Here is a 15,207-nt window from a genome sequence, read left to right on the forward strand (position 1 = left end):
GGGTGAGGTTGAACCGCTCGTACCTACGCCCACCACTAAAGTGTGACCTGGTCACCTGAAACCTCCCTGCTCTTCCTTACTAGTGGGTATCTGTTCTCCCTCCTCAGGTGTTGTCAGTTTATCGCCCACTCTTGCTTTCATCTGTTCTTTGTTCTCCTACCCTGATGGTACTGGTCTTTTTTTCTTCATGCTTCTCTCTGTTACTTTATAGGACCCTTACTCATCCCCCTTCATCCTCCAAATCTCCCCTCGACCTCCTCACTCAATATACTCTTAGCACACCAACTTCATGCAGACACCTACCTCCAGAAGTTTCTGAAATCCTCCTCTCTGCCTGGCTAACCTGGCTGTTTTCTTGTAGGGTGGCCTCCCCTTCCTTTGGTTGGTTAGGTGTATTACAAATCAGAAAACTCTCCAGTAAGCTTGTCAAGCTGTCTGGTAACTTTTAGAAATTATCGTTTGTTTGTTTATTTATTTATAAAGCGCTCCAAACCCAGGGGTATCTGGGCGCATTGCAAGGGTATGCAGTTACTTAGTTACAAAAAGGCAACTTTACAGCAATATACAATTTTTCGTTACAATACAAAGGAATATGTGTTATAATACATAATAAGAATGTACAGAAGAAAGGGATTCGGGACATCCTACAATACAGCTTTACAGGAATATACTATTTTTTTAACAATACCTAGGAATACAGTGTTATAATACATAGTAAGAATGTAAAGAAGAAAAGGATGTGGGCCATCCAAAATCATAGAGAATATACCGGAAGTGTTCAAACAACAAGCTTGGGACAGCACAGGGGTTGCTATGCATGGTTTCTAGTTAAGGATAACTAACAGGAACGCGCACGTGCATGGGAGATGGGGAGGGGAAAAGTGCATGTGGCACGTCTTTGGAGAAGAGCTAGAGTTTGGTGTTTTTCCTGAAATTGTAGAAGGGTTGGTGAGCTCTTAAGGGGGAAGGTAGGGAGTTCCATAGTTGAGCAGCTTTGACCGGGAAGCTACTACCACCTGCTTTTTTTGGTTTAAACCTAGGGACTCTTAGACAGACATTGCAGTCCTGGTGGGTCGATGTGGGTTGTTTATCATGACGTTTTCAGTGAGGTATTGAGGGGCTGATTTGTTGAGGCATTTGTAAGTCAGGGAGACTGTCTTAAGTTGTATTCTGTCCTTAATGGGGAGCCAGTTGTTATTACGTTTGAACACATCTTCTAGAGATGCCTAAGGCTGTTCTGAGAGCGTTGTTCTGCAGAATCTGGAGTTTATTAACAACATATTTGTTAGCACCTAGGTACATTGCATTGCAATAATCCATTTTTGACAGTATTAGAGCTCCGGCCAATGTGGTACAGCTTTCTGTGGAGAGAAAGGGTTTGCAGGTGTGGATGAGCTTACATGTGTATGCTGTCGCCGAGGCAGTAGCACTGACCTGTTTGTGCATGCTCAGGGAGGAGTCTAAGTAAAAACCCAGGGTTTTTACCTCTTTAGCCACCTTGATGTCATTATCATCAATGTTATAGGAGAGGTATTGATCACTCTGTTTTTTCTGATTGGAAGGTGTGGCTAAGAGAAGCTGCTAAGTCTTCTGTTCGTTCAGACAAGTTGTACGTTGCATTGGAGTTTCAGTTCTGTATATCCTGCAACGTTCCCCGGTGCGGGAGAATTGGATTTGTTTATTTTCCCTTCCACACATGCAATACAAGTTAGTTTTCCTTTGTTCTTGCAGAAGTTTGTATCTGCAGGGTCTCCCCTCTCTGCACAAGTATGACTCATGGGGAAAAAGGATATCTGCTTTTCCCTACTCGCTGGTGTCTTTAAAATCGTGAAGTTTGTTTCCTTAAAAGGATAAGCTCTATTTTCTCTGCAGTGTGTTTGGGTCAGAGGGTGAGCCTGGTGGGAGGAGTCATCTTAAATGGTCCATGATCCCTGTACTATCCTTGCTGGCCATAGGTGTCTGTAGTGAGGTCATGTGTGTAAATACCCCTGTGATTGCACCCTGTCTTAGCGCAGGAAGCCACTTGGGGTGGTCCGGGGATCTCCCATATACCGCCTGCAGCTTAATCATTACCCAGATCATGTCAGCCCCCAATCTCTTTGACCAGTTCACAGTTGGTTCGCAAGGTCTGGCCGGGGACTTCATTGCATTGCCAACAGGTGTTTAATTCACACAAGCTTCATCAGGGCATCATAAATTAATGATATCTTCTTCTTCTTCTTCTAAATTACCGAATGCGTGGGCGGACCCACGCAGGCGCTTCCCCATCCAATAGGATGATGTGCACCAACCCACCAATCAACACATAGCCCACATAAACTCACAACTCCTCCCACCGCCCCATCTGTCTCACAAAATCCAACAACACACTGCTCCTCCTCCTGCCTCTCACCCCGTCACCTCCCAGCAAAGCCTTCCCACTCATCTCAGCCTCACCCAGCGCAGACAACCGAACCCTCATCAATTCTCTCTCCACAACATGTCTCTCACACCTAAGCAAAAACTGTCCCACAGTCTCAGGCACCCCACACACTGAACAGTCCCTCTACTCATGCTTCCCCACTCGATGCAGACAGTCATTCAGCCCCACATTCCCTATCCTCAACCGATTCAGCATCACCTCCTCCCCCCTCCTCCATTCCAGACTTCCCGCGTCCACCTTCACTGACACTTTCCCTCGGACACCAAACATCCACCTGCCCTTCACCCCACTCACCCACCTCTCCTGCCACTCATCCATGACCCGTCTCACCACCACAGCCTTCACCTCATCCACACTCAAAGGCAACCTCACATCAACCGTTCCCCTCCTCATACCTTCACCCGCTGCCAGATCCACCAACTCATTACCCAAAATGCCACTGTGACTGGGGACCCACGCCAACTCCAAATCCATTGCCCCACGCACACACCGATCAATCTTCCTCCTGATGTCCAAAATCACATCCTTCTTATCACCATCCCCTGCCACGATCGCCTGCAACCCACTTAATGAATCCGAGAACACCACCACCTTCTCATACCCCAACTCGCACACCCTATCAATCGCCAATGCAATCGCCACCAACTCAGCCGTACAAATAGACACATCCTTCGTCAGACGCCCCACTTTATACTCCCCAGTGATTTCCAAATAATACGCCATACCCACTCACCCAGACAAAGGATCTTTCAAACCATCCGTGAACACCTTAGATCCCTCCTTCCCTGCCACATACGCCTGACCCAAAGCCTTGATCTCACCCCGCAAACCCCGATTCTTCGACACCACACTCGCCAACTCTAAACACACCTTCGGAGACCCCATCATCCACATCGGCCATCTCACCAAATCCGAACCCGTCACAGCCAACAACTCACCTACACCCCACTTCACCCCCTTCTCCCACATATGAAACCCCAAAGTGCCCCCCTTCCTCCTCCACCGGTCCCTAAAGTAGTCAAACCTCCAATTATACTTCAAACATTCACGCACCGGATGAGCCACACTCTTCGCACTACAATTCACCCACCACCTAATATTTTTTTTTTTTTTTTTATCCTTCTGCCCCACCACCTCATATTTAACGCATCCCTCCTCATCCCCAACGAGATCTCCCCCACAAGCACCTGCACCGCATTCACTGGAGAGGACCTCATCACACCCGAACACACCCTCAATGCCCTCGCCTGCACCCTATCCAACCGCAACTTCTGACTCGCTGTGAAACCCACTGCCACCTGACATCCAAAATCCATCACACTCAAAATCAACCCCTTATACAACACTCGTAAACACTTCTGCTGCGCACCCCACTCTTTCCCAGACACCGCCCATAACAAATTCAACCTACGTTTACACTTATCCACCACACCATCCACCTGCACATTCCAGTTCAACTTCCTATCCAAAATCACCCCCAAGTACCGAAACTCTTCTACGCTCTTTACCCTCACACCTTTCAAAACCAAGTCCAACTCCTGCTGCACCCTTCTCCTCGAGAAGACCATACTCACACTTTTATCCACAGACACCGAAAAGCCCCATTTCCCACACCACTCCTCCATTCGCACTATCGCAGCTTGCAGCCGACTCTGCACCAACAACAAACTCCGCCCTCTTACCCATACCATACCGTCATCTGCAAAGAAATCCACCTGACACCTGATTCCCGCTAAAGCCCGAATCAACCCATCCACCATCACATTAAACAGCATTGCACTAATCACACTCCCCTGCAGCGTCCCATTCTCCATCTTCCAAACCTCAGACAGCACCCCCCTCACTCTCACCTGAAAGGCCCTATCAGACAAAAACGCCCTAATCCACCGAAACATCCTCCCCTTCACACCCATCTCCAACAATCTTATCAACAACCCGCTCTTCCATACCATATCATACACTTTCTCCAAATTCAAAAAGAACTCCCCCACCAGCTCCCCATCACACAACGCCTCCTCCACCCCAGTCACCAACCTTACTAACGGATCAGCCACCGACCGATTGTTCCTAAACCCACTCTGAAAATCACTGAAACGCCCATTCGACTCCAAATAAAACCCCAATCGCTCAACCACCATCCGTTCCATTACCTTACACATCACAACAGTCCGCGCAATCGGCCTATACAACTTACACTCCGTAGGAACCTGCCCACCCTTCAAAATCGCCACCACAATCGCTCTCTTCCACAACTTTGGCAAAACTCCACTCTTCCAGATCTCATTGAACAAGATTTCAGAATTGTTTTGCCCTTTGTCAACATCCACCATAAGTGAAGTATAATAATAATAATGCAAACGTAATACAGTATTAAGCTACCAGGGTTTGACCCCATCAATAGAGACTCAGGATTATGTTTAACTTATCAGCACTGAGACACTGATCGACTTATTGTGTACCAGACTGATGGACTTTTTGCCAGACGCTATACATCTAAATAAAATGAAATGCTACAGCTAAAAGCCATGTCTTCTCAAAAACAGATTTGAAAGGATTATCCACACATTTTGTTAACAATAGTATATATGACAACAGCCAATATTCACGATTGAAATATGGCCATAGGATTTTTCTATGGTTCTATATGTGAAATTGCAAACCAACAAGTTACCACATCATTAGAACACTGTGTACGCTTCAATTTTTTGTATCAATATAAGTATTTCTGTGTAGTGCGGACCCCCAGTAAAATAACATTATGCACAATTACCTGCGTGCGATATTTTGAGCCCTCAGTTGAGGTGATATATCAGAAATGAAGTATGCAATATGAATGAAAACAAATACTGTTAACACACAGGGATTATGGAACATAGTTGCTAATGAATTGCTTAGCATGAATTTTAAGGACTAGTGAATACGAATAAGAAGGTATTTTGTCTATTTTTCTCACGTCAGCAAAACAGTGAGAGATTTGTAGAGAAAGATGAGGCTTGTCTATCAGACTGAATTTGAGTAAGTGTACTTTATTTATGGGAATGCATCATGTAAACCGGAAACCACAGAGTGTTATATATCGTGCTAGGACATAGTGCCGGGTTGACTAAATGCCAGAGTAACCAAGGCTAGATACTGGGATGTGTTAGGTAAGCTGGACATTTCATACAATAAGAATATTTTGCAAATCATGAAATAGAGCAGAAAATATTTCCTCATCTCAGAAAAGCTACAAATTCATTCAGCTTGAATGATTATCAAAAATAAACAGAAAAATGGTCGGAATGGGTGGCACTTGAGAAATACACAGGCTGAAATAAAATCAGATTTGATGGGAAGCAGTAAGCTTCTTACAATGGGGTGAATCCCAGTGACATTCTGACCAGGTTTTGGAGGGGATTAAATGGAACAGTCGCAAGGGACAATACAGGATAAAATGAGGAATTAAAAGATAACTTAAATACTTTATCATCAATTAGGTTGGCTAAAGCTGAGTGACTGTAATAAAGAAGCACAAACAGAATCAGAAATGGATACAATCAGAACAGTGATTGCAGACGTACAATTTCCTGATTCAACTATCAAAATGATCAAAGATTAGATGACATTATATTATTTTTTAGTATTGAGACATCAAATTACACAACAAACATACATTTAAACTTGATTATTTAGAGTATGGGGACAAAGGAAGTATTTGTTTCAGAACAAATATAATCCATACTATGGAATGAGGAGAGCAGGGGGGAATACGGGTCATCACTACCATCCTCAGATACAGAAGGAGGAAATTCGGACAATCAGGAGGTAAATTAAAATATGATAATAAGGAATCAGATATTTTTAATGGGATTTGAAACATTACCGCACAAATCAGAAGCGACGATTGGGGAGAAGGGTCTCACTTACAGAACCCCTGGAAGCACTCACACCTTCATGCAATACCCCACCCACAAACACACTGAGATGTTCGCTCCTGAAAGTATGTTCACTGACGCAGCCTACAGTTTTCAGACAGCAACATGGAACCTGAGGAACTTGTTTTAAGAAGAGCTTTTAAAACAGAGGCTGGCCATACTTTGCCATAAAACGAATTTTTCAGTATTTTTTTCACAGTACAAAAAGTGGTACCCAAGCATTCTGACTTTTTCTGTGTTTTTAAATTTCACCTGCATTCAGATCAACATACTTGTTTTAAAACACCTCTCCTGGCTTTAGAAAGCCTGTGAATTATTTTGTCCTTGTGTCTTACTTTTCTGAGAGATAGAAAATTATAACAACTACTTGGTTGACATTGTGGGAGGAAAGTAAAATGTTTGGGGGTGATACTTTCATCAAACTCTCTTTTTGTGTCCCCCAGCATTCATTTTGCATACAATCAATGTATGGCTCTCACACCTCCGTCAGCAGGCTCGGCTTTACCAGAACCCCCTCCGGCTATCTGCAGGAGGGGATCCAATATGATTGGTTAGTAGCCCCCACAACTCCTAGGATATCAGCGCCATCATGAATCCACAACAAATGTAATGTCATATCACCAGCACATTAGTAATGGCCTCCAAGAAAGCAATTGGGGAAGGTCTCATCCCTTTTCTTAATTACATTTTCTTCTGGTCAAAACATCTATCACTCACTCTTATCTTTTAATTGCCCTACACGTTTAAGCCTGTATGTGTTTGCCTCCTTGACCTTTCCCATTCTTCCCATTTCATGCGCTCTTTGGCCCGGTTTCCTTTTCACCCCATTGTCCACGTGTGGCTGCTGCCCAGGGCAGTGTCACAATTGGCCTCTAGACGAACAAGGCTCTTAACTTATGAATACAGCAATGATGAGCGCAGCATAAAAGACAAAATAACAAATGTCCTGTTTTATTATTGATGTATTTGATTAGAATTGTATAACAAACTGATTGTATAGAACCATATAATTTATTTTTGGTTATGCAATTACTGTGATATATGTATAAAAGTTTTTTGTGCAATGTTTGTTTTAAAAAAGCGCACAATAAATGAATAATAATAAAAGATACAAAAAACACATGCCATTTTGCATATTATTGGTAGGATATATGCACTTGACGGCAGTGAATATGTTCAGTACTTATTGTTTTTTTTATTCCCGCTTTTTAGGGGTAAATATACTAGGTCACATTGAATTGTGTGACCACTGTGTCTATTAACAAATATTGAAATATTGAATATCGATTTAACATTGAGATGCAGTGTGTGACCACCATGTTTAATATCCTATATCAAAATATCAAATTTCTTTAAAGCTGACGTTGAATTTGGTGACTTCTGATTAGCTTCCTGAAAATCACTTTTTTGCTGACCATCCACCCCCTCCTCGCCCCACCTATTCACATATGAGTGAGTGCCGAGCAGGGAGCAAACCCACGAAAGAATTTTCATAGTGGGAATGATAAAGGATCAGATATGCATTGTATTTAGGGAACAATACAGGCATTGCTGCCCCATTCCTTCCAATGACCACTGGTAATACCTTTTTTAATATGGGCAATTGTCCAGGAGAAAATATCTCGTGTACGTACATGATACCAAAACATGTAAATGCCATCACTAGACACTGCATTGTTTATGTTTTTAGAACCTATTTTAAATATCCCTTGAGAGGCACCCATACTATTTGAATCACATTTAGGTCTAGGGACTCTGACTATCTATAAATCATGCAGCAAGCAGAGGAATGTTTGGGATCATTGCCCTGTATTTTTAATTTTTGGGTGTTTTGTTCAATTATTGAAAAACATGACCGTCACATGAGTTTGCTTTTTATGTGATATTCTTTCTTTGTTCGTTATCAAAATGTATTTTTGTCTATTGTCTTACATGGAAAATGTTCCAAATGTTTTTATATATACTGATTAAAATGTTCATCTCTATTCTCTATGCCTGGATCTATTGACCGACATGTTAAGTAGCACTTTTTACAACCAAGCACATCTAATGCGTGTATAGGTGGGTAGCTGTTTGTTGTGGCACTTTTTTTACTTGTCTAAATCCGTCCTCAGCCACACAGCCCCCTAAAAAAGAGGACACCTTAGCTCTAACTATTTGTATCTCTCGGGTGTCCTGGGCATACAACTTTTTCAATCACATTTTAATGTGATAAGTAAGTAGTATGGGAATTGTCATGATCCCACAGTGACCCTACTCAAAATTCACACAAAAGCTACTCTATACTTTTGGAGATTTCAGGATTATCCTGGTTCCCCATTCTAATTAAACACAAGCCGAGAGAGTAATTGGGATGGGGTCGAGTCAGTGATGCACCAGGTTACCCACTGGAAGACCAGTATAATTTAGGCAACGTGTTGCACATTAGACTGGGACTTTGGGCACGTTTTAAAAAGTCAGCTCAAAACAGGAAAATCAAATAAATAATGCAGCATTGAATTGAAATCCTGTAGTTATTAAACAATGTGAGTTAGTGAAATCTTTTTGAAGCGAAGAACTAAAAAACAAATTTGGATGTCAAGGGGATTGAACGTACTGAGCTTTAATCGCTGGAGAGGCTAAATCCATCACTGCACATCATTACCTTGGCCACCAACCTGTAAGACACATTCCTGTTCAGGGCATACATAGCTTCAAACCATATTGCCTCCAGTATGTATGTTGTGCTTCATTTGTCAATGGGTAACAAAACTATATATATATTTTTTAACCAGGCCAATTGAATAAAGTGATGAACTAGGTGAGACTCGAATACTGCTTTAATGGCTTTTCCCTTTTAATAGGTGAATGATCTCAATATTTCACGACGACCAATAAATCCCACTGAAGAAAAGATGAGCATTAGCAAATCATCATACGTCAGCTTGCATTATTTGACTTTTGGGCCAATCGCTGATGGAGAAAAAATTAATCAACCCGCGGTCACCCAGCAAGGCAAAGGGTTTCGTATCGGGGGAAATAGTGCATCATGTGTCCACCACTATGACAAATATTGATGACCAATACTGTATGTTTAAATTCTTTATTTAATCAGATTGATAGTTACTCATCAGCCATTTTAAGATAAAGCTTTGCCAAACTGAAAATCCCAAGTTTGCCAAATTTGACCCAAACCTAACCCAGTCAACCCAAATTAATCCAGTTGTCAAAGTATATTTCTAGTACTGCAAAAATACTGGGGCAAAGGTTTCCTTCCATCAGAATGTCTATGCAATTATGTTATTGGTACTCACTTGTCTTGATTACTAAAATGCACTGTTTCTGGGCACTACTGTAGGCTTAAAAAGTTATGTGCCGAAGAGGTTGAGGTAGAACGGCTCTTTTGCAGACCGTAGTCTGAGGAGACAGGAAAAGGAGCATAGCAGTGCATGCAGCGATAGTTGTATTTAAGGAGAATGTACAGAATAGTTCAGAACTGCTAAAGAAAGTTCAGAGATAGCATAGTAGTCAAGAGTAGAGGCATGAGAAGCTGAAGAGTGGAGAGAGAAGAAGCATGGTTTATTGAGTAGGTAGAGACTATGTGACAGCTGGACTCAATTTGTCATGGGCCTTTATGCTATGAGGCGCCGGGATATAGGAGGATATAGGAGGAGAAAAGGTGTGTGAACCCCTAGGACACCTGTCTGCAGTTGAGGGGTTTGTACACTTTACTTTACATGCAGCATATGTGATATTGTAAAACTATGTGAACAGCTGGAGAATTATATATTGATGCATGCAACTAATAGGACAATAGTAGAGAGTCCGATATCCAGTAAGTGCAAATTCACTTGTCGGCATGCCGGATGCACAAGAGTTAACCCGTGCATTACGTCTGCTGAGAGGCACAGAGACAAAGAGCCACTATTTAATATTGATACCTTTATGAGAGAATACATTGAAATAGTCTTACCTTAGGCGCCATTTTGTCTGCATTCTTCACTTGAAGCTAACATGAGCTGGACTCCTTGGGACGAAGGAAAAGAAGAAGCAGCCACTTGACATAGAAGGGGCAAAGGGCACTTGAGATGATCTCCTTGAAGACCCCTAGATCCCAGAGGAATATGAATAGTTGAATCAGAGTAGATGCCTCCCTATTCGATTCTGTAAAGAGTCATCCCAGGAAATGAGTATCTGATTTGATGCCAATAACTTTGGATCAACCTGTGTTGAAATAGGAGATGGTTATAATTTTGCAGGAAGTGTCTGCCATATTTGTGACATATCTTTGCGTGAGTTTGCACTGGATGCAGGAGTCGAAATCTAGATCAAGAGAGTTGTTGTGTTGGTGAAGGATGTATAGGGGATCTTGATTATCGTTCATGAAACAGATGAACCCACAACAGTGCTTCATGCCAAGCGTAATACCTAGAGAGCAGGTAGGTTGTGTATGGCCACGATAAATAGGGAGTGGTCCAAAACAAATGATTGAGGTGTAAAGTAGACACATATTCAATGTCCCTGGGCAAACTGCACGTGGCCTCCATGGCTCTAGTTTTAAAGGTTATCCCTAATGCAAAGCTCCTTTTAGAAAGCATGTCATCGACGATTCCTGGTCAAACATGAATGTATTACTATTAACTACAATCCAGATAATCCTAATACTGTATCTCCTTCTCTGAGAGGCATATGAAATTTTATAGTACTGCTATATTGCTGAATTTGACTGAAAGGAGAGACTGATGAAAAGTGGGCATGGTTCAATAGAGAATGGCAAAATATGCAATGGTCAAGCTGTTGTATCTCCTCTGGAGATTAGGATCCCTGTTTCGAAGGTGTTCATTTTGATACTGTGCTTAGCATACAAAAATGGATTTCCTGCAATTAATTTGAGATAGCGGCACATGACATTCGTGCCATAGAAATCAATTTAAACAAAAAAAAAGAGGTGATGCTGGAAGGTTTAGAATTAATCTTAACCTATGGCTAAATCATTTTAAACGGGCATTGAGTAATGCCGGAAAGATATAACAGTGTGTCAGCCAAATATTTGTTGTCAGCCTGCAGGACACATGTTTGAACCCCATTAGGGCCAACTTAATCCTTCATCTTTGTGAGGCTGATAAAATGAGTAAAAATAACAGTTATTATTAGCAGGCCTATAAGAGAGGATCCTGGCTTGGAGTGCTATATACATGTTTTTGATAAATAAAAGAAACAGCCAATTATATGGATCATTGGAAGGGATTGTGTGAGGTAGGCATGGTGACGAGAAATTGACACAGACACAGAAGCTTACAAGTTTCAATACCTTTATGGAAATAATTAGGTTGGGATGAATACCTATTTTGCTCTTTCTCTACTTTGGGTATTCCCTCAACTGATGTTTCTAAGGATAGTCGATGTCAGTAAGACACAAAACAAAAACTGTCTGTGTCAAACCTATGCTTGCACTCAAACTTTAGACAGAAGGATGTGTAGTGATTTTTTAAAAAGAAAATAGTGTTCCAAAAAGAAACATTATTATAATTATAATTGTTCATTTATAACATGCTTAATACCAGGAGTGGTTTCTAAGTGCAAGATCGGGGCTCGAACCGGTGTTGCTTTGCTTCCAAGACAAACGCCTCGCCCCTGAGCTATCCTTCCTCCCCAAGGCAAAGCTGGAGTCAGGTGGCCTTATCTTCAGGTATTGCTTTGCCAGTTAAAAATAAGTCAATTCAAAAGGAGTACCCTTGGCTCTTCAAGGCACTGCTCAAAACAAATCCGTTGACACAGGTTTGTAGGATTCTCTTGGGGTTCCCTTCCCCTACCGTCTTAAATCTTACTAGCCCTTTAGGCTTCTCAGGGTTCCATCCCAAGCTTAAGCCTCTCTGATTTCACAGTTTCACAAAGGTTTAGCTTTTCAGATTCACTCTTACAGGTTTCTTCCTTGGGTTTAAACAGTCTTTTAAATACTTTGGGGATTTTTCTCCCACTTCAATTTCAGTGTAGCTCCTCCTATTTCACTTTCTCTCAAGTAGTGCTGTTGCATCTTCCTTTTAATGCTGGGTCAGTATCAGAGACCTTTGTGAACGCACAGCTTTACTTTCCCCTATGCACTACCACTCTGATACTTCAGGCCCTTCTCTTTCCTTCCATTCATGCCACTTGCACGTTTCAGTTTTTCTCCTTTTCTTTCTTGCCGCTGGCACGCTTTTAAATTTCCCTTTTAGCCTCACATGCGCACCGGTTTTCTTGGCATTCATAAACTCACCAGTTGATGCAATGCTGTTAGGCAGGCTTGCCGGCTTCAGCGCTAAGGTCAGGGTCTCGCCACCTGCCTCTCAAATACCCCTGGGACCAGGACTCCTCCCAGGAGATCGAGCATCTGCCCGACCTCGACCCACAGGACTGCATACGTCCCAGTGCGGCTCCTTGGAGACACGGCTCCCTCGCCACGCTGCAACTCTTATAGCATACCGGGTCAGCGTCTCTGCGTCCCGCTCACCTCCGGACTCCTCTGCATCTTCCTGCTGCAGCTTCTTGGCCTCTAGCTTCCATGGCTTGCTCCCTTCTCCTTAACAAAGCTGGCTTTAAAGCAAAAAGGAATCCCCTGCTGGACTCATCCATGCAGCCTCTCTGTTGCTCTCCTAGCTGCTGGCTTCTGATCTGCTGTGTGCTCCGCCTTGTATACACCTGAGCTCTGTCAAGGGGTTTCAGGTGTGAGTCCTTGGACTTCCTTGCCTGACCCCAATCAGGCCAATTATTGGGACATGCCTGACTCTTCCTGATGTCGTTAGAGGGACATGCTGGTGGTGCGTTGTTATGTGCCTCTCTAGTCATCTTTCTCCTCTCAGTATTAAAGACTATTTACCTACAGTACTATAGGCTATATACCTATATACCTGTCCCATAGGTAACCTGCATTACTATGGGATTCCACTTCCTTGTCTCACTATGTGGTGGAAAGGGGCAGGGGGAAAAGGATAGGACTTATAATAGCCCGTAAGGGCTGAGCAAGAGTAGGGTGATGGATAGAATGTGAGGACGTCACCAGGTTTCTCACAATTGGCAGAGGTAAGCATTCAAAAGTGCAGGTGAAAGAGTGGGGCACAGTGGAAGCATGGAAATCACCCTAATGAAAGCTGCTGTAAAGCCAGCCGGGATTGGGATGATGTATGCCCTGTTAAAAAGAACACTTTCCAAGCATTTGAGAGCCACTTGACAAAGGCATGGTTGGTGTATTTTGTTCTCTTTAGCAACGTATTATGGATGATGATAAAGGAAACTGACAGATTTAAAAGGTCATACCCACGAAACCACTATCATCATCAAACTCCTGCCAAAGATCTTTCTTGGAACCCACCATGGACTCAGCGCCATGCACCGATGGAAGCCTGGTTGGGAGCAATCAAGAATTGTATGATGCTCAGCGGCTATCATCCAAGCCAAGTTCTATATTGGATGGCAATTTCTCATACGCCTAGGTCCAGGCTAGGGACTACATACAGCTTCAACCAATGTGGCAGTGACAATTCTTCTCAAATAGCAAGAAGTAGGTGAGACATCTAAGGCTGTAAGGACCAATGGTGGACAGGGATCCAGTGGAAGCCTGTGTGCTTGTTCAGTGTGATTAGCCGTGCAAATTGTATACAAACACCAGTTAATAGAACCCGAAGCGCTGTATAAGAGCACAAAGGTGTTATTAAAACACTGCATTTTGCAGTAAGTGAATGAAATATGGGCTGCTGGACGACGATTATTTCTAATAATCTGCAATTTCGTACTTAAAAGTACTGCTTGGAGATGATGCAATGCTCGCTCTACTTGTGAAATAACAGTGAACTGGCACATCAACGCACTATTTTATGCTCAGAGCGCCTGTCATTAGAAGGTTCACCATGGAGAAGTGTTCTATAGATTTCAATAGTGGTTCAGGTTGGCTATTGCAAAATAGTTAATCACTGGTCAAAGTTAATAGAAGAATAATACAGATCCTCTAAATGTGCACTCAGCATGCCTCAAACACATCGACTAGACCCCTTCTCTAGCTTGTTCTTAAGGACAACATGCTCCAGAATTCTATGTTCTCTACTGCTTCCTAGTCTTGCACTGCATCAGTTTCAAGGCCCTTTGCACTGCCCACAATGACCTGGAAAGCCATAAACTAAAGCGCCCAAATGTATACCCCCTTTCAAATCCATGTTTAAGCCTTTGTTCATTAATAGCTTTGTAATTGGACTTTTACGGCCACCTACCCCAACTGCTCTGTCTTGTTTGGTTGTAAGGATGGTGTCTAAGAAACTGTAGTTATCCTAGAATGTCTATGTAAGGGTACAGAAGGGGGAGACGGACACACAGGTGGCATAATGATCGCTATAGACTTTTATTCAGTATAAAAATAAAGAGAAAACATTTCTTTCTCTACATCTATGAGCGGTTTCCCTGCTTCAGCCGAAGTACTAATGGGTTTGTCAAAATGTCCTGGTAACTTAAATAGTTCACCATCCTGTGTCAAAACGTCCCTATCTCTGTCCCTTACACTTATAACTAAACTAAAGTGTGTGCCAATGTTCTTGGTCCAGGAGAATGACTCCCTCTTCTTGGACTTGCTAGCACAGTTTTGGTTTTAAGTTCCTCACCGGGGGGAATGACTCCCTTCTCCTGGTCTGTCCACTTCCCAGTTTCACACACCCTGGGGAATTACTTCCTTCCCATGCTCTTTCTTGATTACTAGGAGAATGCCTAGTAACAGTTCACAGTCACCGTTCACAACATCAGGCGGAATTACTCCCTTCCCCTGGCTTTTCATGCACTCGGTTCTCCACTTCTCAACACCAGGGGGAATGACTCCCTTCTCCTGTCTTTATATACACTTGGTTGTCCACTTCACAACACCATGGGGAATGG

At 42.8% G+C, this 15,207-nt stretch overlaps 1 protein-coding gene across 4 annotated transcripts in view; it reads left to right on the plus strand.

Annotated features, from left to right (window-relative positions):
- TEC (tec protein tyrosine kinase) overlaps positions 1 to 15,207 on the plus strand; it is an 837,667-nt gene that overhangs the window by 199,836 nt on the left and 622,624 nt on the right. The window lies entirely within an intron of this gene.

The sequence above is a fragment of the Ambystoma mexicanum genome, chromosome 6q (genome assembly GCF_040938575.1).
Source record: "Ambystoma mexicanum isolate Mex_15411 chromosome 6q, UKY_AmexF1_1, whole genome shotgun sequence".
In the NCBI taxonomy this organism is placed as follows: Eukaryota; Metazoa; Chordata; class Amphibia; order Caudata; family Ambystomatidae; genus Ambystoma; species Ambystoma mexicanum.